At 47.3% G+C, this 24,341-nt stretch overlaps 1 protein-coding gene across 9 annotated transcripts in view; it reads right to left on the reverse strand.

Moving 5' to 3' along the window:
* Window positions 1-24,341, reverse strand: part of CCDC88A (coiled-coil domain containing 88A) — a 357,211-nt gene that overhangs the window by 272,994 nt on the left and 59,876 nt on the right. The gene's annotated exons all lie outside the window — the stretch shown is intronic.

Genomic DNA, 24,341 nt, shown 5'->3' on the forward strand with positions numbered 1-24,341 from the left:
CATCAAACACTGAGATGGCCTGGATGAATCAAGCCTCCCACCACCCAAAATACATCTGCTGATTGAGATTTTGGGGGTGCTGTGGTGGAGGAAAAAAAACACTCCTTTTCTTGCACCGTGCAACAATATAAGAAATAAACAAACAAAAAAAACACTACTTTTGATGCAGTCAAACATGGGACTTGCACTCCAACCATTGTTCCTTGTCCCTAATCTGTCACCAGTCATCTGTAAACCAGGATGACTGGTAAGCATAAAGCTGGGGAAGATGACGCTTGGGGCCACACTACTGATACCTGAGGATGAAAGACTCAATAACTTTGTAGGGCTATAAAAAAGTGGTCTATTGAGAAAACAATGTACTCAGAGTCATCTGGAAATGCTCAGGTTCCATTAATCTCTGAGAATGCACCATCAAAACAGGTTCCTTGCCCTCACAGGAGAAATTGGACCTCAAATTGCAGGAACTAGTGATCAGTCCATAATAAGAACATGAGAACGGCCATACTGGGTCAGACCAAAGGTCCATCTAGCCCAGTATCCTCTCTTCTGAAAGTGGCCAATGCCAGGTGCCCCAGAGGGAATTAACAGAACAGGTAATCATCAAGTGATCCATTCCCTTTCGCCCACTCCCAGCTTCTGGCAAACAGAGGCTAGGGACACCATCCCTGCCCATCCTCGCTAATACTCATTGATGGACCTATCCACCATGAATTTATCTAGTTCTTTTTTGAACCCTGTTATAGTCTTGGCCTTCACAACATCCTCTGGCAAGGGGTTCCACAGGTTGACTGTGTGTTGTGTGAAAAAATACTTCCTTTTGTTTGTTTTAAACCTGCTGCCTTTTTAAAAATTGGTATCACATTAGCTATCCTCCAATCATTTGGTACAGAAGCTGATTTAAATGATAGGTTACAAACTACAGTTAGTAGTTCTGCAATTTCACATTTGAGTTCCTTCAGAACTCTTGGATGAATACCATCTGGTCCTGGTGACTTATTACAGTTTAGTTTATCAATTTGTTCCAAAAACCTCCTCTAATGATATCTCAATCTGGGACAGTTCCTCAGATCTGTCACCTAAAACGAATGGCTTCGATTTGGGAATCTCCCTAACATCCTCAGCCGTGAAGACTGATGCAAATAATTCATTTAGTTTTTCCGCAATGACCTTATCATCCCTGAGTGCTCTTTTAGCATCTCTATCATCCAGTGGCACCACTAGTTCTTGAGCAGGCTTCCTGCTTCCGATGTACTTTAAAAAAGTTTGCTATTACTTTTTGAGTCTTTGGCTAGATGTTCTTCAAATTCCTTTCTGGCCTTCCTAATTATATTTTTACACTTCATTTGCTAGAGTTTATGTTCCTTTCTATTTTCCTCACTAGGATTTAACTTCCACTTTTTGAAGGATGCCTTTTCGTCTCCCACTGCTTCTTTTATGTTGTTGTTTAGCCCCAGTGGCACTTTTTTGGTTCTCTTACTATGTTTTTTAATTTGGGGTATACATTTAAGTTGAGCCTCTGTTATGTCGTCTTTAAAAAATTTCCATTCAGCTTGCAGGGATTTCACTTTTTGCGCTGTATCTTTTAATTTCTAACTAACTTCCTCACTTTTGTGTAGTTTCCTTTTCTGAAATTAAATGCTACAGTGTTGGTTGCTGTGGTGTTTTCCCTGCCACAGGGATGTTAAATTTAATTATATTATGGTCACTATTGTCAAGTGGCCCAGCTATATTCACCACTTGGACCAGATCCTGTGCTTCACTTAGAACTAAAACAAGAATTGCCTGTCCTCTAATGGGTTCCAGAACTAGCTGCTCCAAGAAGCAGTCATTTAAGGTGTCAAGAAACTTGATCTCTGCATCCTGTCCTGAGGTGGCATGTACCCAGTCAATATGGGGATAGCTGAAATCTCCCATTATTATTGAGGGTTTTTTATATTTTTATAGCCTCTCTGATCTCCCTGAGCATTTCATAGTCACTATCACCATCCTGGTCAGGTGGTCGGTAATATATTCCTACTGCTATAGTCTTACTATTAGAGCATGGAACTACTATCCATAGAGATTCTATGGTACAGTTTGGATCATTTAAGATATTTACTTCATTTTATTCTACACTTTCTTTCACCCTTTCATTCTCTAATCCCAGTAAAAATTAAAAAAGATTGTGAATTAATCCATCTATCAGATGCCTTTGATATCATTGATCATGTGGTGTCGATAATTCATCAAATGCCCTCGCAGGAATCAACAGAGTTCTTCTTTGGTGGCACTACTCCTTTCTTTCAGAGAGAATCCAGAATATAATACTGGATAATTCTTTTTCAGCCCAACAGGCACCTACCAAGGGTGATGGAGAATTCCACTTATCTCTTCTATTTGATGTGTACATCGGGCCTTTAGGACAGTTATGAAAAAATATAGACTGAAGAGTTTTCAATAGGATTATAACACCTGGTTCTATATCTCCATTTCATTCAGCCCTAACCACATGGTTTTATCTCTCCTAGTAAATGTGATCTTAGGGCAAGGATGAGAGCAAGCTCATTGAAGCTCAATCAAAATAAGAGCAAGATTTAGATGGCAGGTTAGAGGAAGGAAAAAACGTTTACTCACCTTCTCGTAACTGTTGTTCTTGGAGATGTGTTGCTCATATCCATTCCAATTAGGTGTGTGCGTAACGCGTGCACAGTCGTCGGCAAGTTTTTCCCCTAGAAGCACCCGTCAGGTCAGCTATGGAGCTCCCTGGAGTGGCGCCTTCATGACTCTCAACCTAACCCTGCCAACTCCTCAGTTCCTTCTTGCCAGTTACTCTGACAGAGGGGAAGGCGGGCGGGTTTGGAATGGATAGGAGCAAAGCATCTCAAAGAACAGTTACGAGGAGGTGAGTAACCGTTTTTTCTTCTTCAAGTGATTGCTCATATCGATTCCAATTAGGTGACTCCCAGGCTTTACCTAGGTGGTGGGGTCGGAGTTATGGAATCGCTGATAAGGAGCACCGCTCTGCCGAAAGCTGCATCATTCCTGGCATACTGGACGATGGCGAAATGAGAGGTGAACGTATGTAGGACCAAGTTGCTGCCCTGCAGATTTCTTGTATCAGGACCTGGGTCAGGAATGCCACTGATGAGGTCTCGGACCTTGTGGGGTGTGCTATAAGAGCCGTGGCTGGTATTTTGGCCAGCTCATAGCACATGCGGATGCATGATGTGATCCAGGAGGATATTCTTTGAGATGAGACTGGGAGTCCTTACATCCGGTTTGCCACTGCTATGAACAAATGATTCGACTTCCTGAATGGCTTAATGCGCTCGATGTAGGATGCTAGTGCTCGAGGGAGTGAAGCCTCTGCTCACGGCTACTATCATGAGGCTTAGGGTAAAAAACAGGCAGGAAAATATCCTGACTAGTGAGGAAGTATGACACCGCCTTAGGAAGAAAGGCCGAGTGAGGTCTGAGTTGCACCTTATCCCTGTGGAAACCGTATAAGGTGGGTCTAAGGTAAGGGCCTTTAACTAAGACACCCTCCTTGCAGATGTAATGGCGACCAGAAAGGCTACCTTCCATGACAGCTATAGTCACCAGCCATTCGAATGGGGGCCCCATTAGCCTGGAGAGGACCAGGTTAAGGTCCCACGCACGGACAGGCTGTCTGATCTGCGGATGTAGGCGTTCCAGACCCTTGAGGAAGCGACCAACCATCGGGTTGGCGAAGACGGAGCGACCACATGCTCCCGGGTGGAAGTCCAAGATAGCAGCGAGGTGTACCTTTATGGAGGACTCTGCCAGGCCTTGCTGTTTCAGGTGCAGAAGGTACTCTAAGATGAGAGGTACAGGTGCCTGGAGAAGGGATGTATGACGTTGGTCACACCAACAAGTAAATCTCTTCCACTTTGCCAGATATGTGGCTCTAGTGGAGGGCTTCCTGCTACTGATGAGGACCTCTCTTACTTGTTCTGAGCACAGAAGCTCTATGGGATTCAGCCATGAAGCTTCCAAGCCATGAGGTGGAGGAACTGCAGGTCAGGGTGATGAAGGCGACCATGGTCCTGAGTGATTAGGTCGGGGAGGAAAGGCAACGTGACCAGGGTGTCTACTGACAGTTCTAGGAGCGTGGTGTGCCAATATTGTCCAGGCAATGCTTTATTCTGTCCAGAATTATTTCTGCCCCGTCCCTGCAGACCTTGAGTAAGACCTTGTGCATGAGAGGGAATGGGGGAAAGGTGTAGACCAGGGTAGAATCATAGATTAGGGTTGGAAGAGACCTCAGGAGGTCATCTAGTCCAAACCCCTGCTCAAGGCAGGACCAATCCCCAACTAAACCATCACAGCCAGGCCTTTGTCAAGCCAGGCCTTAAAAATATCTAAGGATGGAGATTCCACCACCTCCCTAGGTAACCTATCCCAGTGCTTCACCAGCCTCCTACTGAAATAGGGTTTCCTAATATCTAACCTAGACCTCCCCCACTGCAACTTGAGACCATTGCTCCTTGTTTTGTCATCTGCCACCACTGAGAACAGCCGAGCTCCATCCTCTTTGGAACCCCCGTTCCAGGTACTTGAAGGCTGGTATCAAATCCCGCCTCATTCTTCTCTTCTGCAGACTAAACAAGCCCAGTTCCCTCAGCCTCTCCTCATAAGTCATGTGCCCCAGACCACTGATCATTTTCGTTGCCCTCTGCTGGACTCTCTCCAATTTGCCCACATCCTTTTTCTGTAGTGGGGGTCACAGGAATGCATCTGTGTTTGATCCTGGGCTGTGTCTCTGGAAGGAGCAGAACATTGGGCACTTCCTGTTGCTCCAGGTGGCAAACAGGCTGACCTGGGGAAACCCCCACTTTTGGAAGATGAGGTTTACGATATCCATCTCGATGGACCACTCGTGCGCTTGGAAGGACCTGCTAAGGTGGTCCATCAGTACACTCAGAACTCCTGGTAGAAGGGATGCTTCCAGGTGAATTGAGTGGGCTACACAGAACTCCCACAGCCAGAGAGTTTCCTGACATAGGGGAGAGGAACGGGCTCCACCCTACATGTTGATGTAAAACATGGCAGTGGTGTTGTCCGTTAGAACTACTATGCACTGACCTCGTAGTCGGGCCTGAAAAGTCTGGCATGCTAGTTGCACAGCCCTCAGCTCCTTGATGTTGATATAGAGGGAGAGCTCATACTGTGACGAAAGGCCCTGCGTTTGGAGGTCTCCCAAATGCACCCCCCATCCCAGAGCTGACATGTCCGTTACCAGTGACATGAAAGGATGAGGGCTGTTGAGGGGCACTCCTTCAAACATTGCCTGAGGGTCGAGCCAACACTGAAGGGACTCGTACACCTGCCCCAGCACCGTGACCACTGAATTCAAGCTGTTGCATCCCGGACAGTAGGCCAAAGCAAGTCATGCCTGTAGAGGCCTGAGCCTCAGTCTGGTGTTCTGGGTCACATAACTGTAGGCAGCCCCTTGCTGTAGTGGTTGGGTATTGCCGGAGGCCTTGAATGATGTCCATGATGGCTTGGAAATGGGGTTCTGGCAAACGTGCTCTTGCCTGAACCGAGTCTAACACCGCCCCGATGAATTATATTCTTTGGGTCAGTTCCAAGGTTGATTTCTTCAAGTTGAGGAGACCACCCAGTCACTCAAATGTAGATCTGACTAATCCGATTTGAGACCCCACCTGCCTCCTGGTGCGGTCCCTGCGCAGCCAGTCACTGAGGTAGGGGTATACCTGCACATGCCTCCGATGGAGGAAAGTGGCCACGACCGACATGCACTTGGTGAACACTCAGGGGACTGTTGAGAGGCCGAATGGAAGGACTATGAATTGATAATATTTGTGGCCGACCACGAAGCGTAGGAATCGCTGGTGCGCAGATCGAATCGCTATATGGAAGTACGCGTTTTTCATGTCGAGGGCAGCGTACCAGTCTCCCGAATCCAGGGAGGGAATAATGGTGCCCAGGGAGATCATATGGAACTTCAACTTTGCCATGAACTTGTTGAGTCCTCGGAGATCTGGAATGGGTCTGAGGCCCCCTTTGGCCTTGGGGATAAGGAAGTATCAGGAGTAGAATCTCTTGTCCCAGAGTTCCTGAGGAACCTCCTCCACCGCTCCCAAGGCGAGGAGCACCTGCACCTTCTGGATAAGCAGTTGCTCATAAGAAGAGTCCCTAAAGAGGGACAGGGAAGGGAGGTGGGAGGGAGGGCAGGAGCAGAACTGGAGAGAATATCTCACTTCTGCCATACGGAGGACCCAGCAGTCCGAAGTTATTTGGGACCAAGCACGGTAGAAGTGGCACAGACTATTCAAAAAAGACAGGAAAGGATCCAGAATTGAGGCTGGTGCACCGTCCTTAGGCGCCCCTTCAAAAGGCATGCTTGGAACCAGACCATGGTTTAGTCGGGCACTGGCCTTGCCCGGATGGGGGGTTGGAAGGCTTTCATCTGCCATTCCTGTCCCTCCTCTTATAAAAGTCCTGCCTCGGCCGAGGAAGATAGGAGCACTACTGCTGAGGCGCTTGTCATCCTTGGACTTAGGTGCTGGGTCTTGTTGTCCCTGCCTCTCCGTCTCATTTACTGCAGCCACCAACAACAAGGAAGGCTGCGGGTGTGTGAAGAGGTATTTGTACCCCTTAGATGGGACGAAATACTTCCTCTCCACGCCCTTCACGGTGGAAGGGATGGAGGCCGGGTCTGCCAAATGATCTTAGCATTGGCCTGTATGGTCCTGATGAGAGATAGAGCCACCCTCAATGGACCTTCTGGAGCCAGGATGTTGACCACTGGGTCCTCCAACTCCACCATAGCCTCAGCCTGCAAGCCCATATTTCGTGCCAATCTGTGAAGGAGGTCCTGGTGGGCGCAGCTGTCTATGTGGGGTGGTCCCAAGATGGAGGTGCCTACAACCACCTCGTCTGGGGAGGAAGATGAGGAAGCTAATGGGGGAACAGGGTCCTCCTGACTCTCTTGGTCTCCAGGGGCCTCCTGTCCTGCCTCATTGACGGGGCCAGCCACACCTGGATCAGGCTCAGGGGTTGGTTCCAGGAGAGGGCAAGGAAATAGTACCTCTTTGGCACCCCTTGGGTGGGGTGAATGGCGGAAGCCTCCGGCATCCGTGGTTCAGAGGTCGACGACCGGGAACCTTTAGTTGGGTGCCCTGGGTCTGGTGGTACGCCCATGGGGTCCAAAATGGCCGTTGCGCTGGTCCCTGCCACTGCGCAGGCCATGGTCCTGCCACCAATTCAGGCCTTCCACGGCCCAACCGGTGCCAGCCCTGCTCAGAGTATCTAGACCCCGTCTCCGAGTCTGAAGATGGGGACTGGGACTGTGATGGCCAGGGCGGTGCAGAGCGGAGCTGGACTGGTGAGTGGCACCACGCTGGCGAGCGGTGCCGCAAGGCTGGGGAGCAGTGCAGGGCCAAAGTTGACAGTGCCATCTCCAAAGACTACGGCACTGAGTGCTCCTCTTTGAGACGCACCCCACTGGCCAGCTCCAAAGGGGTGGGTCCCTAAGCTGGAGATCCACTCCTTCCCTGCTTCTGGTGCCACTTTTGTGCCAGGAAGTGGGACCGGTGCCAGGTCGATCCCTCTGGTTTTGGTGCTGGGGACCACAGTGCTGAGAGTCTCTCCCAGAGTCTTTCCACGGTGCCATTTCTACCACTGCCAACAGGGAGCTGCACACCGATGAGCACGGTGCCGAGTCTTGCCGAGCCGATGTAGGTTGCAGTCTGAGTGCCGCCTCCATAAGGATTTGCTTGAGGTGAAAGTCTCGCTCCTTTTTTGTTCAGGGGTGAAACGCTTTACAAATCGTGCACTTGTCTGTTTGGTGTGCTTCCCCCACACACTTTAAACAAGCGTCATGGGGATCGCCCATTGGCATGGGCTTGTGGCAGGACTTGAAGCCCTGGGACTTGGGCATGTAAGCCCCCCAAGAAGAATGCGGTCAGGGTGGAGAGTAAACACCCCAGTTCAACAGCTAACTAACTGCTCACTATAAGAACTAAGAACTAAGAACTATGAAGTACAAACAGTCAAAATGCTAGGGAAACATGGAGAGTTTTCAAAGCAAGACGCCACAGTTCCAACGACCAACACTGGAAGGAACTGAGTCGGGGCTGGGTCAGCAAGGTCATATATTGAATACCATGAAGGCGCCACTCCAGGGGGCTCCACGGCCGACCTGACGGGTGCTGCTAGAGTAGAAAATTTCTGATGACTGTGCACGCGGCGCACACACACCTAATTGGAATCGATATGAGAAATCACTCAAAGAGGAACTGTAGAATATAACAAACATATTGCTTCCTTTCATAGAGGATATCTGTCCATCAGTTGTAACTTGGATGAACATCTTGGGATCTGGTTAGATGTCCAGTAGCTTTGAATGAATGCTTTTCACAATCTGCATCTGGACAGAAGATTGAGAACGTCTCTCATGGGATGAAATCCTGCCCCACATTAACTTCAGTGGGGATAGCAGTTTACCTCTGGTGTGGAACATACTGCTCTGGTCTATGTCTTTGTTACCTCAAGAATGAATTAATACAATGTGCTCTAAATGGGGCTACACCTTAAAACCATTTGGAAGCTGAAGCTTACACAGAAAGAAACAGCCCAATTAGTAAGTGAAGAATCCTTTTGTGAGTACATGACACCAGTGCCTCAAGATCTCCATTGGCTGCCTTCTGAACTCTAGATGGTGTTTAAACTGTTGATTTTGAACTACAAAGCCTTATTAAATACCTTGAAATCTGCTAGAGCAGAGCTGGGCAAACTACGGCCCCCGGGACCATCCTGCCCAGCCCTTGAGCTCCCGGCCAGGGAGGCTAGCCGCCAGCCCCTCCCTTGCTGTCCCCCCTCCCCCACACCTACGCCGCCGCGCGGGACTCTGGGCAGCGGGGCTGTGCACTCCTGCAGGGCAGCACGGCAGTGTGTTTGGCACCGGCCGGGCGGTGCGGCTGCCAGACATGCTGCTTTGAGCGGCATGGTAATGGAGAGGGGAGCAGGGGGGTTGGATAAGGGGCAGGGGATTCCAGGGGGCAGTCAGGGGACAGGGGGCAGTTGGATGGGGCGGGGCTGTCGGGGGTAGGGAGGGTTCGATAGACATGGAAGTCCCCGGGGGCCTGTCAGGGGGCGGGGGTGTGGATAGGGATTGGGGCAGTCAGGGGACAGGGATGGGGGGGTTCCAGGGGGCAGGGGGTCCTGGGAGGGGGCAGTCAGGGAACAAGGAGCGGGGGGGTTGGATGGGTCTGGGGTTCTAAGGGGGGCAAGTCAGGGGGCAGGAAGTGGGAGGGGTTGGATAAGGGGCAGAGGCCAGGCTGTTTGGGGAGGCACAGCTTTCCCTATCCGGCCCTCAATACAGTTTTGCAACCCTGATGTGGCCCTCAGGCCAAAAAGTTTGCCCACCCCTGTGCTAGAGAGACAGACCACCTATCTCCCCACGCGATGCTGCCACAGTGTCAATCATTGGAGATGCTAGAGCTTGAACGTCCCTAGTTTATGAAAAGGAGCTGCTGGCAGGACATTTTCCATGAGAGCCTTCTGACTTCAAAACTCACTCTTCTCCCCACCCCCAACTCTGAAATTGCATGAATCTGGAGAACTTCAGGCACTCCTCAAAGTCTATCTTTTTAGACATTTGGGAAGGTCCGAGATTTCTAGAATGTGGAATTTTGGGTGTTTCTGGGATTGGGGGTGTTGGGTTTTTTTTTTTTTGCAAAATAATTAAGCTTTAAAGCATCACGCTGGTTTTGTTTTCCATTATATCCTATTGTTATGAGTTCATGTTTAACAGTTTGCCAGCATGCCAAGAACCTGGAATAGGCATAATTGTATATTTTTAAATCATAAAAATCTTTTATAATTTATAATTATAAATTAAAAGTTTTAAACAGCTAAATCAGGAAAAAGTGCAACAAAGTACTTTTGAAACTGTAAAGAAATAGGTTTCTATAAAAAAAGATAAAAGTATCAAATAAATGTTTATGAGCTTGATTTTATAAACAGTTTCAATACAAAAGATTTGGAAAACATACAATGGTTCTCTGAATGTTTGTTTATGCCAGGATGTTTACTATTTTCTTTTAATTGTAGCTAATTTTTTACTTATCTCCTTTCAAATAATGCGTGTATGGTAGATAAATCTGAATCATTAACAATTGTAAGTTTCTACTCAAAATAGAAAATTCTACTTACTAAAATATATTTGGTATGAAGTCACTAAAATATCTAACTACTACATTACTGAAAATTAGAAAAAAATATCTCTCAAAACCGAAGATACAGAGAAATAACTTCTGAAAAAAATACATTTTTCTGTTCTACAAACTGATTTTGGTTGTCAACAGTAGATGATCATACAATATCAAGGTTGGAAGGGACCTCAGGAGGTCATCTAGTCCAACCCCCTGCTCAAAGCAGGACCAATCCCCAATTTTTGGCCCAGATCCCTAAATGGCCCCCTTAAGGATTAAACTCACAACCCTGGGTTTAGCAGGCCAATGCTCAAACCACTGAGTTATCCCTCCCACTCTTAAAAAAGAATTTTGCATGAAAAAACAAAAGATGCTAGATACAACCTCACTAGTCACACTATAGATATTTTTCAAGGCAAAGAATCCTACAACTCTGAATAACTCCTTTTGTAAAATGGAATATTAAAATGCTTCACTGGCTAATAGCCTAGCAAAATAAGAGCAGATCTGTGTAGAAGTCAATAGACAGCACACTAGTAAAAGATAGCCTTAAGCAATTTTACATTTAGGAGCAACCTACTTATGACAAGTTACATTAATTTCAACTAAGATAAGAACAGACAAAAGCATCTACCACTGTAATACATTAGTTTAAAAAACACAGAAAATGGGGTGACCTCAGTTATTTTAAAATACTATCAGTACCATGAACTACAGTTTGAGACCTCATTTAATCAGGGATTATATATCTTTACTTATTCACTGACCAAAATCTATCAGAAATAGGAATATGATAGCTTAATGGCTTCGTACTTAAGTCTAAACAGACTACAAACCAGTTGTATCCTCTCTTGCCATATTTTATTTGATGGTGCTTAATGACTAAATCCTGTACTGTACTGCACTGCACCCTAATTTTAAAGACAAGATTACAAAACACTGGTTTCAACATTCAATTTACTGTAACAAATAAATTCAAACAATATTAAGATACAAACTAGCTGCACAAGTTTTCTAAGTTCTACAAAGCAAAAACTGGTTGTTCCTGTATATGAATTTTCAAATTAAGTATCTGAACGTTTACTTTTTCAGAGAAATGTTTTTGGCTAAATACGTTAAGTCAAAAGCCTCTAAAGAGAATACTGTCTGTGCATCAACTACTTTTAAAACTTCTGATATAAAAGTCTGTATAGATTTTGCATCCTGCTTCAACATTTCTACTGTTTATAAATGACAGAAAATACGAAACATGTTTAACAAACTAAGCAAGTAAAGTCATACACCGTCCAATTTACTGTAACATTTACAGTAAGACAGGTGTCTTCACTGGAGTACAGCAATACCAATCAACTCCTTTCCTACTTTATTCTGCACGTGCTTAAGCAGCTCAAGTAACAGTATAGAAAATGACATGTTGAAGCATTAAAATGAGTTCTTGGAAGCACCTCTGCATATGGAACTGCGGTATAATAACTTCTACTCTTTCATTACCTATCAACTGTTTGGCCAGTCCTTATCTGCACAAAGGTCTGGTCTACACTACGGGGTTAGGTCAAATTTAGCGACATTAGGTCGATTTTAAAATGAATGGGTTTACACAACCAACCCCGTTCTGTCGACTTAAAGGGCTCTTAAAATTGACTGCTGTACTCCTCCCTGGCGAGGGAACTAGCGCTAAAATCGACCTTGCTGGGTCGAATTTGGGGTAGTGCGTACGCAAATCGACGGTATTGGCCTCCAGGAGCTCTCCCAGAGTGCTCCATTGTGACCGCTCTGGACACCACTTTGAACTCCAATGCACTAGCCCAGTACACAGGAAAAGCCCCGGGAAATTTTGAATTTCATTTCCTGTTTGGTCAGCATGGCGAGCTCAGCAGCACAGGTGACCAAGCAGTCCCCCCAGAATCACAAACGAGCTCCAGCATGGACTGAAACGGAAACACTTGATCTGATTGCTGCATGGGGAGAAGCATCTGTGCAGGCAGAACTCCGATCAAAAAGAAGAAATGCAAATATATTTGCCAAAATCTCACAGGGCGTGTTGAAGAGAGGCTAAACCAGGGATGCACAGCAGTGCCGCGTGAAAGTTAAGGAGTTCGGGCAAGCCTACCAAAAGACAAAGGATGCAAATGGTCGCTCTGGGTCAGAGCCCCATATATGCCGCTTCTATGATCAGCTGCATGCCATTCTAGGAGGGGACCCTACCACTACCCCACCACTGTCCATGGACACCTGCAAGGGGGGGAGTCTCACTCAACAGGGAGGAGGATTTTGTGGAAGAGGAGGAGGAGGAGGAGAATGTGCAGCAGGCAAGCAGTGAATCTGTTCTCCCTGGCAGCCAAGACCTTTTCATCACCCTGGAGTCAATACCCTCCCAAGGGATCCCCGACCCTGAAGCTGGAGAAGGCACCTCTGGTGAGTGCACATTTGTAACTACAGTACAGGGTTTAAAAGCAATAGTGTTTAATGTTTGATTTGCCCTGAAAAATTGGGATGCATTCATGGCCAGTACAGCTACTGGAAAAGTCTGTTTATAGGTTTGGGGATGGAGTGGGAATCCTCCAGGGACATCTCCATGAAGCTCTCCTGGAGGTACTCTGAAAGTATTCTGGAATCATTGCAGCACAAAGCATGGCAGCGAATGGTCCTAGGTTTTACTCGCATTCAATCAACATTTGGTCTATATCTTTCTGTGTTAGCCTCAGGAGAGTGATATCATTCATAGTCACCCGGTTAAAATACAGAAATTTTTGTAAGGGAACAATAAAAGAACCCCATTCATGCTGGGCTGTTTGCGGTGGGCTAAAAGGGATCATCCCGGAGAACAGCCACACAGTGGGGTGGAGGAAGGTGTGTTCTGCACATCCACCCGAAAACCGAAGCCCCTTCTTTTAAATGTGAAACCCAACCCATTGCTTGCTATGGGAAAGGATGGCGCTGCAGTTTGAAACCATTCCCACATGTTATGAAGGCATAAGAAGCCAACCCCGCATACCAAAAGCTTTACCATGGCTGCCTGCAAACCGAATTCTGTTGCCCAGCTGTTTGTGATGTGTCACCATAATGGCAGGTGCTCAATATAAAAGGCAAAATACGACCCTGTACCTAAAGCACTTGTGCTGTCTGCTGTGAATTGCTTGATTCACTGTGAAAGTGTCTCCCTTTTGTTCTCAGAAATGTATCATCTTAAATTTTACTCTCCCTTTTTATCTCCCCCTATCATCTCTGTCCCTGAGGTTATCGCAGATTAGAAGGCAAAAAAAATGCACTTGCGATGACAGGTTTTCCGAGCTCATGCAGTTCTACCGCACTGATAGGGCACAGCTGAATTCATGGAGACATTCACTGTTAGAGGCTAGGAAAGCATTAAGTGAGAGCGAAGAGTAGAGGTAGGAGCATGAGGAGCAGAGGCAGGAGGCGATGCTGAGGCTAATGGGGGAGCAAACTATATGATGAAGCATCTGTTGGAGCTGCAGGAAAGCCAACAAGAACACCAACCCCCGCTGCATCCATTGTATAACCTCCTGCCCTCCTCCCCAAGTTCCATATCCTCCTCACCCAGACGCCCAAGAATGCGGAGGGGGAGGCTCCGGGCACCCAGCCACCCCACTCCAGAGGACGGCCCAAGCAACAGAAGGCTGTAATTCAAACAGTTTTGATTTGTAGTGTGGCTACAATAACCAATGTGGCCTTGTCCTTCCCTCATCCCGCACCCCACCCAACCCAGGCTACCTTGTCAGTTATCTCACTTTTTAAAAAATTAATAAAGAAAGAACGCATGGTTTCAAAACAATAGTTACTTCATTTCCTTTGCCAGCTGTGATTGAAGGGGGGAGGGTGGTTGGCTTACAGGGAATTAAAATCAACAAAGGAGGCGGGTTTGCAGCAAGGAGAAACAGGCACAACTGTCACACCGCAGCCTGGCCAGTTACTAAACTGGTTTTCAAAGCTTCTCTGATGCGCAGCACGCCTTGCTGTGCTCTTCTAACCGCCCTGGTGTCTGGCTGCTCAAAATCAGATGCCAGGCGATTTGCCTCAACCTCCCACCCCGCCATAAACATCTCCCCCTTACTCTCACAGATATTATGGAGTACAGAGCAAGCAGCAATAACAATGAGAATGTTGGTTGCGCTGAGGTCTAACCTAGTCAGCAAACAGCACCAGCGAGCTTTTAAATGTCCAAAGGCACATTCTACCACCATTCTGTACTTGCTCAGCCTATAGTTGAACTGCTCCCTACTACTGTCCAGGTTGCCTGTGTACGGCTTCATGAGGCATGGGAGCAAGGGGTAGGCTGGGTCCCCAAGGATAACTATTGGCATTTCAACATCCCCAGTGGTAATTTTCTGGTCTGGGAAGTAAGTCCCTTCTTACAACTGCTCGAACAGCCAGGAGTTCCTAAAGATGCAAGCGTCATGCACCTTTCCCAGCCATCCCACGTTGATGTCGCTGAAACGTCCCTTGTGATCCACCAGTGCTTGTAGCACCATTGAGAAGTACCCCTTGTGTCTTACTTACTGGTTGCCAAGGTGGTCCAGTGCCAAGATAGGGATATGCATTCCACCTATCGCCCCACCACAGTTAGGGAACCCCACTGCAGCAAAGCAATCCAGTATGACCTGCATATTTCCCAGAGTCACTACGCTTGATAACAGAACGTCAATGATTGCATTGGCTACTTGGATCACAGCAGCCCCCACAGTAGATTTGCCCACTCCAAATTGATTCCCGACTGACAGGTAGCAGTCAGGCATAGCAAACTTCCACAGGGCTGTCGCCACTCGCTTCTCAACTGTCAGGGCAGCTCTCATCTTGGTATTTCTGCGCTTTAGGGCAGGGGAAAGCAACTCAGCATTCCAGGAAAGTGGCCTTACGCATGTGAAAGTTTTGCAGCCACTGGGAATCATCCCATACCTGCAACACTATGTGGTCCCACCAGTCTGTGCTTGTTTGCCGGGCCCAGAATCGGCGGTCCACTGTATCAACCAGCCCCACTGCCGCCATGATCTCCCAATTGCCACAGCCCATGCTTTCAGGAACGTCGGTGTCCATGCACTCATCAAAATTGTCCTCGTGCTGGCGTCTCTTAGCCAGGTTCTGCATATACTCCAAGATAATGCGCGAGGTGTTTACAATGCTCACAACAGCAGTAGTGAGCTGAGCGGGCTCCATGCTTGCCAGGGTATTGCATCTGCAGGAGAGCAGAGTTGCAGCGGAAGCGGTGGATGACGACGGATGCCGTAAGAATAGATATTTATACAGAACGACAAGAGGACCTGCAAAGTGGATTCATGGCACCAGGAGAGCACAGTTGCAGCGGAAGCGGTGGATGACAACAACATGGAGAAATTCGCTATTGAGACTGAGCTCATTTACAAGAGCAGGAGAGCAGAGTTGCAGCGGAAGCGGTGGATGATGACAGTTAGCAGTCGTATTGTACCGTCTGCTGATGGCAGCACCCAGGACACAACAGCAGCGGTGATGGTGAGCTGAGCTGAGCGGGCTCCATGCTTGCCGTGGTATGGCGTCTGCACGGAAACAAGGCGCAAAACGATTGTCTGCCGTTGCTTTCACAGAGGGAGGGGCGACTGATGACATGTATCCAAAACCACCCACGACAATGTTTTTGCCCCATCAGGCATTGGAAGCTTAACCCTGAATTCCAGTGGGCGGCAGAGACTGCTGGAACTGTGGAATAGCTACCCACAGTGCACCGCTCCGTAAGTCGATACTAGCCACGGTAGGAGGACACACTCTGCCGAATTAATGCACTTAGTGTGGACGTATGCGATCAACTGTATAAAATCGATTTCTAAAAATCAACTTCTATAAAAACGACCTAATTTTGTACTGTAGACATACCCTAAATATTAATGATCTGAGCCTGCAAAATAGGGCTTATCTGGAGGTGGATTCAGTGACACTTTTTGTCAAATTGTACCCGTACAAATTACTTGGAACAGAGTTTCTCAAATATGCACCATGGCCGCATACAGCCACCAGGGGCTTTTCTTGTGGCCACAGCCTCCTGGGCAGTGATGGCGGGGAGGGGGGAGACACAACAAAGCAGTGGACCCTACCACCGGGCCACCAGCACAGGTTGGGCCCTGCCCCGCCTCTGGAGAGAAACACTGGAGGAGCAGGCAGCCAGTGAGTTCCCCACCTTCCTGGGGGTGGTGGGTGGCAGTCTCCAGCTGCGGGACTTCAGGTTCTGGCCACATGCCAGCGAGCTCTGTGACTGTAAGGCTTCGGGCTCCTGCCACGGGACTTGAAGCTGTCTCCAGACCCCATCCCCTGGGCAGGTTCAACACCCCTTGCCATCATCCCTGGCTCCCCCTGCCTCTTCTGGTCCTGGGCTTCGGCCACGTGGCAGCAGGCTTTGGCTCCAGCCCCAGGCTCACCCCACCCAACCCCTGCTGTTTTCTCCAGCCCTAGACTTTGGCCGTGCCGCAGCAGGCTCCATCCCCCAGCTGTGGGGCTTGGGCACCAGGATCCTGCCGCAGGGCTTTGCGCTCGGGTCCTGGCCCCCACCCTCGGCCATGCAGTGGCAGGTGCCTCCCCTGGCCCCTCATCCTGACCCCTGCTGCCTCCCACAATCTCTATCCATTCCCCCCATCACCCCTGGCCCCCGCTGCCTTTGTATCCACCTCACCATCCAGGACTTAATTTGCATGCCAGGGCTGAGCAAGGTCTACTATGATTGTATGATTGTTAATATCATTTTTCACAACAGACTTAGTAGCTAGCTGGGAGGCTATGAAGAGTCATATTAACATACAAGTATCACTTTTCACAGCAGCAGACTGACTAGCTAGCAAGTATTAAAAAAAAGCAATCAAAAAAGCAAAAGAAACAACAACAAAAAACAAGAACGTGCAAAGCACCTTATTTGTGCTTCTATTTTGTTTAGGTCCAGTAAAGAATAGAGACAACTGTACATTATTTTTATTCTTGACTCTACAAAAAAGAACCCAACATAATAAATTACTTTGATTTGGACATGTATATGTGCATATTTATTTATTTCTAAAAGTTAATTAAGTATTTTAGGGAAAAGTGTCAGAGTGGCCCCCAGCAAGAGTTGGTGGCCGCACTCTGGGGCCATCAAAAAATTTGTTTGTGAGAACCTGACTTAGAAGATCTTATACAGGTAACGTCTGCAAATCCTTACTTGTTTCCACCTCCCCTTACACTTGTATTGGCGTAAAGCCTGAACAGTTTATGAACATCTTCACTGGCAGCAGGGGACTGGACCCCGTGCCTAGAACAGTGAAAAATACAATAAAGAAATATATAACAACTTTCTGTAAAAGCCAGGTAACCTCAAGCTTGTGCACTGTAGTGCCTTGAAAAGCATGATCAGTTATGCAATCAAACAACGATCCAAGGCCCGGATCCACAAAGAGACTTAGGCATTGCAATGCCTAACTTTTAGGCACCTAGAAAATCACTGAAACAATACAGAGAACCACAACATCTGGTTTAGGTGCCTAGGCTCCGTATACAACAGTGGTGGGCAACTTGTGGTCCAAGGGCCACATACGGCCCATCAGGGTAATCTGATTGCGGGCCGCAAGACATTTTGCTGACGTTGACCGTCCGGGAACAGTGATCTGAGGCCACTGGGAGCTGCAGGGGTGTGCCGTGCCTGCAGACAGTCAATGTCAGCAAAATGTCTCGCGGCCCGCAATCAGATTACCCTGATGGGCCGCAGGTTGCCCACCACTGCTATACAATGAATGGTGAAACAGGGTACCTAAGAATGGGATTCACAAAAGCCAGGACTTTGACTAGTTCAGATGACTTGCTGCCTAATAGGAGATGCTAACAAGAGAGGTTTATCATAGAGTTAGGCACTTAAGTCCAGGCCACAGGTAACGTAAGAACAGCCAAACTGGGGCAGACCAATGGTCCATCTAGCCCAGTACCCTGCCTTCTGACAGTGGCCAGTCCCAGGTGCCTCAGAGGGAAGAGCAGAACCATCAAGTGATCTATCCCCCGTCACCCATTCCCAGCTTCTGGAAGCACCTAGCTCTGTTAGCAATCAACAGATGGGAACACCTCTCTTGGAGTCTAGCAGTTTAAGCACCTAAGTCATTTCTGATGCGAATGAATTAGGTACCTGTCACACTCCACACAGGACGGAGGGAAATGGTGCCCATCTTATAGCTTTTAGCCAATGGTCAGAACACTCATCCTGGATGTGGGAGACCCAGGTTCAATTTCCACCTCTGCCTGAGGGGGGAAAAGGATTTGAACAGGGGTCTTTTACACTTCTCAGTAGAGTACTCTAACCACTGGGCTAACAAATATTCTTTTGATGTGGGTCTCGCTATCTCCTGTTGAAGCTGTTTCACTATGGATACATTCTTAGAGAGACATTGGGCCACAGAGATTGAGAATGACTCTATAGTCCATTGATTAGGGTAACCACCTGGGAGGTGGGAGATCCAGGGTCCAGTCTCCCTGTTCCAATGAATAATTATTTATACATAATGGAACAGCTTCAACAGGAGAGAGTGAGTGAGACCCACATCCAGTTATCTCACAGCCCTGTTGTTAGAGCCCTCTCCTGAGAGGTGAGGGAGAACCCTGTTCAAATTCTTTCCTCCTCTTCAGGCAGAGGGGTAATTGAGCCTGGGTCTCCCATATTATAAGGGTGAGAGGTCTAACCAATGTCAAAAAATTATAAGGTGGGCAACACCACCAAAACCGCCAACTCCTTTGGATTGATTCTATATGGGGACTGATCTGTTAGATGTGAGCACACCTACTGAATTGAGCCCCATAGGGAAACTAGATACACTTCTATCTTCCCCCAGTTTATGGACTGCACTGGGGCTTAGGTGGCAGACAGACATTCAGATGTCTAGATTGATGCAGCAGTGCACATGCCCAGAGGCAGAAATACAGGTGCCTAGGGATCTTTTGCCCTGAAAACTTAGGCATCAAGTAAGTTTAGGAGCCTATAGGTTTAGGTAGCAGATGAGTGAGAGTTTTATATATCACAGTGGAGCCCAAAACTGAAACTTAGGCACCCAAATACCTTTGTTGATCTGGACCCAGGTGTCCCAGACCTCAATGTTTCTGCAAATGAGGACATGTACCCATGGTAGAGAACAACTGTTTTAGACAATCCTTAAGATTTATTAATTTTTTCCCCTGTGAAACTAGGTTTAGAATAAATTATGTTATTTAAACAGTGGTACAAACAGCTACAGTAGAAGAAAGATGGTTACTCACCTTGTGCAGTAACTGAATTTGTTCAAGATGTGAGTGCTCCACTTCAGGTGTTGGTGTGTCCCTGCGCCTTTGATCAGAGAATTTCATCAGCAGTGTCCATCCAGGTTGCGCATCCGTGGTCCCTGTCTCACAGTGCTGATGGTGCCTCAACTAGTGTGTGCGTGACCTGACCCCCTCAGTTCCTTCTCTATCGCAGAGTCCAAACTAGAACTCCAAAGTAAAGGGGAGCATGGTGGGTAGTGGAGCACCCACAGTAACACAAATCTCGAAGAACCTGAGTTACTGCACAGAGTAACCTCTTACAGAATATCAAGATTGGAAGGGACCTCAGGAAGTCATCTCGTCCAAGCCCCTGCTCAAAGCAGGACCAATCCCCAATTTTTGCCCCAGATCCCTAAATCGCCCCCTCAAGGATTGAACTCACAACCCTGGGTTTAGCAGGCCAATGCTCAAACCACTGAGCTATCCCTCCCCCCGCCCCCCATCTTCTTCGAGTGATGTCCAATCCTAGCAGTCCATCGGAGCCTGACCTCTGGGCACTAACATAGTGTATTGTGAACATGTGTTCAGATGCCCAGGCAGCAGCTCTAATACGTCTATGAGTGAAACATTATTTAGGAAGGCTACTGAAGTTGCTATTGATCTGGTAGAGTGAATTCTGATCCCAGATGGGGGTTGCAGATACTTTTGTTGGTACCAGGAGTGAATGCAGCCTGAAATCCATTTTGATAATCTCTGTGTGGAGATCGTGGAGCCTTTAGAATGCTCCATGATAGAAACAAAAAGCCTTGGTGATTTTCTGAAAAGCTTAGTTCTATTGATGTAGAACGCTAATGCATATCTGATGTCCAGGGTATGTACTATGGAGTCCTCTGCACACAAATGATGTTTAGAAAAGAATGCTGGGAGATGGATTGGCTGATTTATGTGGAAGGACGAAGATACTTTAGGTATAAATTTTGGATGTGATCTTAGAGTGACCTTGTCCTTGAAGAAAATGGTATAGAGTGGGTGGGCCACGAGAGCCCCTACCTCATCCACACGGCGGGTCGATATAATAAATACTAAGAATGCCACCTTCATTGATAGGTGTGTCAGAGAGCATGTCACTAAGGGTTCAAATGGGGGCCTGGTAAGGCACCGTAATACCAGGTTCAATGGTGGTGTGGGTGCGCATACATCAGGGTAAACATTCCATCAATTTTGTGGTGGAAAGTGGTAACAGCCACTAGATTTACTTTGATCAAACTAATGGATAGTCCAGACAGTTTTAGTTTCAACTAGTAGTCCAATATCAAGACCAGAGGTGTGGAAACTACAGCAGTTCGTTTGTCTTGGCACCATATGGAGAATCTCTTCCATTTCTGAAGGAAAGTATTGCGCCTGGTTGCCCTTCTACTGTTGAGTAATATGTATTTCACCTGTTCCAAAAACAGGCTAGTTCATCATGATGGAACCATGTAAGAGCCACATAAGAACATAAGAACAGCCATACTGGGTCAGATCAAAGGTCCATCTCGTCCAGTATCCTGCCTTCCGACAGTGGCCAATGCCAGGTGCCCCAAGGGGAATGAACAGAACAGGTAATCATCATGTGATCCATCATGTGAACCATCACCCACTTCCAGCTTCTAGCAAACAGAGGCTAGGGATACCATCCCTGCCCATTCTGGTTAATAGTCATTGATGGAAATATCCTCCACGCCTTCAGGTGAAGTCTCTCAAGGTTTGGATGGTGAACCTGTCCGGCATCCCATGATAGAAAACCATATTGGGTCTATTGTATGGCTTTCACCTTGTTGATATGTATTTTGTGTATCACCCATGATAGCAGAGCTATCCATGGCTATGTATATAGAAGTGGTGCTTCCCATTTTTGGAAGAAGACATCCCACAGCACTAGGGGTCCCAGACCTGTTCTTAAACAGAATTGTGGGCATTTCTAGTTCTGCGATGTTGTAAAGAAGTTGATGGATCGGTTGCCCCATTGTTGGAATATGTTCTGTAAGACCACATCATTTAGTTCACATTCAAGAAACAATCCCTGCTTAAAGAAAAGGAGTACCTGTGGCGCGTTAGAGACTAACAAATTTATTTGAGCATAAGCTTTCGTGAGCTACAGCTCACTTCATCGGATGCATGCAGCTCACGAAAGTTTATACTCAAATAAATTTGTTAGTCTCTAAGATGCCACTAGTACTCCTTTTCTTTTTGCAGATACAGACTAACACGGCTGCTACTCTGAATCCCTGCTTAGCATGTCTGCTGTAGTGTTCGGACAGCCTGGGAGGTAAGAGGCTGAGATGTTGATATTTTGCCTGATTACCAATTCCACAGTTTCATGGCTTCGGTGCATAGGGACTGAGATCAGACTCCTCCCTGTCAATTTATGTAAAACATGCAAGCAACATTGTCAGTCATTACTCAAATGTTCTTGTTCTTTATCAATGAAGGAAGTGAAGGCAAGCATTGCAAACTGCGTGGAGTTCTAATCGGTTTATGTATAACTGTGTCTCTGAGGGAGACCACTTGCCCTGAATCGCAGGATGTTGGAGATGGGCTCTCCACCCTATCCAGGAAGCATCAGTTGCGACTATTATGGAGGGTGGATTCTGAGTGAAAGGGACCCCCACACACACATTGTTGGGTTGTGTCCACCGATGTAGAGTTTCTGACTTTGGGTGGCATCATAAGATGTCTTTTTAGGCCATGTTCGTGTGGTATGTAAATGGTTCTGAGCCAACCCTGGAGGCAACACATGTGGAGACCGGCATGTCGTACCACAAATGTGGTTGTAGCCATGTGGTCCAAGAGTTGGAGGCGGGTGCGTGCCCATATGCGTGGGCTGTTCATTACTGAGGAGATGCCTTTGGTCACAGTGAGAAACCTGTTCGCTGGTAGTGATGAGGAAGTTACTCACCTTGTGCAGTAACGATGGTTCTTCGAGATGTGTGTCCCCATGGGTGCTCCACTTTAGGCGTCTGTGTGCCCCTGCACCTCTAATCGAAGATTTCTGGTAGCAGTGTCCTGTTGAGCCTGCGCATGTGCTCTCCCTCCCTCATGGTCTGCCTCGAGGCTATTTAGCACTGCACGGGCGAACCCCCCCTCACTTCCTTCTCTACCACAGAGCCCTATAGAGAACTCCGAAGTAGAGGGGAGGAGGGCGGGTTGTGGAGCACACACAGGGATACACATCTCAAAGAACCATAGTTACTGCACAAGGTGAGTAACTTCCTCTTCTTCTTCGAGTAGTGTCCCTAGGGGTGCTCCACTTTAGGTGACTCCGAAGCAGTACCCACCACTGGAGGCTGGGACTTCAGAGCAGAGTCTTTTACTACAGAGAGTACTGCGGAGTCAAAGATGGTGTCAGCAGTCAACTCTTCAGTGATCGCATAATGTTCTGTGAAAGTATGGACAGAGGCCCCAATCATTGCTCTATAGATTGGGGAGATAGGAGTATCCCTATGAAATGTGATTGAGGTAAGAACTGATCTCATGGAGTGCGTATGGACGGGAGCAAGCTGCACCCTTGCTAAGTGGTTAATGCAACCCATTTGGATAGTCTTTGAAGAGATATCACAGAGCTTTTGGATCTTTCTGTGGATGAAAGGAAGATTTTAGGGGATTTCCTGAAGTCCTTAGTCCTGTCCAAGTAGAATGCTCATGTCCTTCTAATATCTAGCATATGCACAATTGTCCTCCAGTTGTCATAATGTGGTTTTCGGAAAAAACAGAGAGATGGATCTATTGATTCATATGGAAAGTGCAGAAAAAGTAGGGAGAAACTTGAGATATGGCCTTAGAGTTTTGGTTTGGGGGTTTTTTTTGGTTTTGTTTTGTTTTTTTTTAAGACAAAGGCCATGAATGATGGGTATGCCATCAGGGCCGCTATTTCTCCTATGTGCCTAGCTGAGGTGATGGCAATTAGAAATGCTGTCGTCATGGACAGGTGTAAGAGAGAACAAGTTGCCCTGGATTCAGAGGGAGGTCTAGTCCAAGCCCTGAGAACTAGATTAAGGTCCCAGGCTGGAGCGGGTGGTGTCACATGGGGGAATAGAGTCCCAATGCCCTTAAAGAATCTACGCATTAGTGGTGAACAAATTCCCAGTAGGAAGCCATTTTCACCATGAGATGTACCTTAAGGGAGCTGAGTGAGAATTTAAAATGTAGTGCAAAATCAAAGGGAGGAAAGATGAGGTTGGGTCTGTCCGTTAGGAATGGTACAAACTTGGAGTCATTTCCATTTTGTAGACAGGTATGTGGAGTGGTCAACTTGTGGTTGTGTTGCAACATGTGTTTCAGCTTGTCAGAGCATTCTGCTTCTAAGCCTTGGAACAAAGAAGGATCCAAGCCTGGAAGTGGAGGACCCAGGGGTTGGGGTGAAGGGTCAGCCCATTGTTTTGAGAGAGCGGGTGAGGAATGGGCTGACATCAGAGCAACAGGAGGGGATATTGCCATCTGCATCAGGTAAGGGAGCCAGACTTGTCATAGTCAAGAGTGGCAATCACAATAACTCTCGCTTTGTTTTGTTGAATTTTCCAACAGAATCTTGGACAGGGTAGGAAACTGGGAAAAGACATACAAATAGGCCCTGTCTGCTGGGAAGATGAGGGCAACTGCCAGTGAATATTTCCCCAAGCCGGCCCTGGAGCAGTAACAAGGATCCTTCTTGTTCCGATAAGTAGCGAAGAGATCCATAGGCCGGGTTTCCCAAAGGGTGGCTATATCTTGAAGCACCTCTGAATTCAGTATACACTCATTGTCGTGAGAAAATTCCAACTGAGACTGTTGATTATCCCGTTCTGTATCCCTTGTAGACAGACAGCTGAGATGAACACATTGTGATGGGTGCATCAGTTCCAAAGTTTGAATGCTGTCTTGCAGAGGGAGGGAGATCTGAGAGCTCCTTGGCAG

Source organism: Chelonia mydas, chromosome 3, assembly GCF_015237465.2.
Source record: "Chelonia mydas isolate rCheMyd1 chromosome 3, rCheMyd1.pri.v2, whole genome shotgun sequence".
Lineage (NCBI taxonomy): Eukaryota > Metazoa > Chordata > Testudines > Cheloniidae > Chelonia > Chelonia mydas.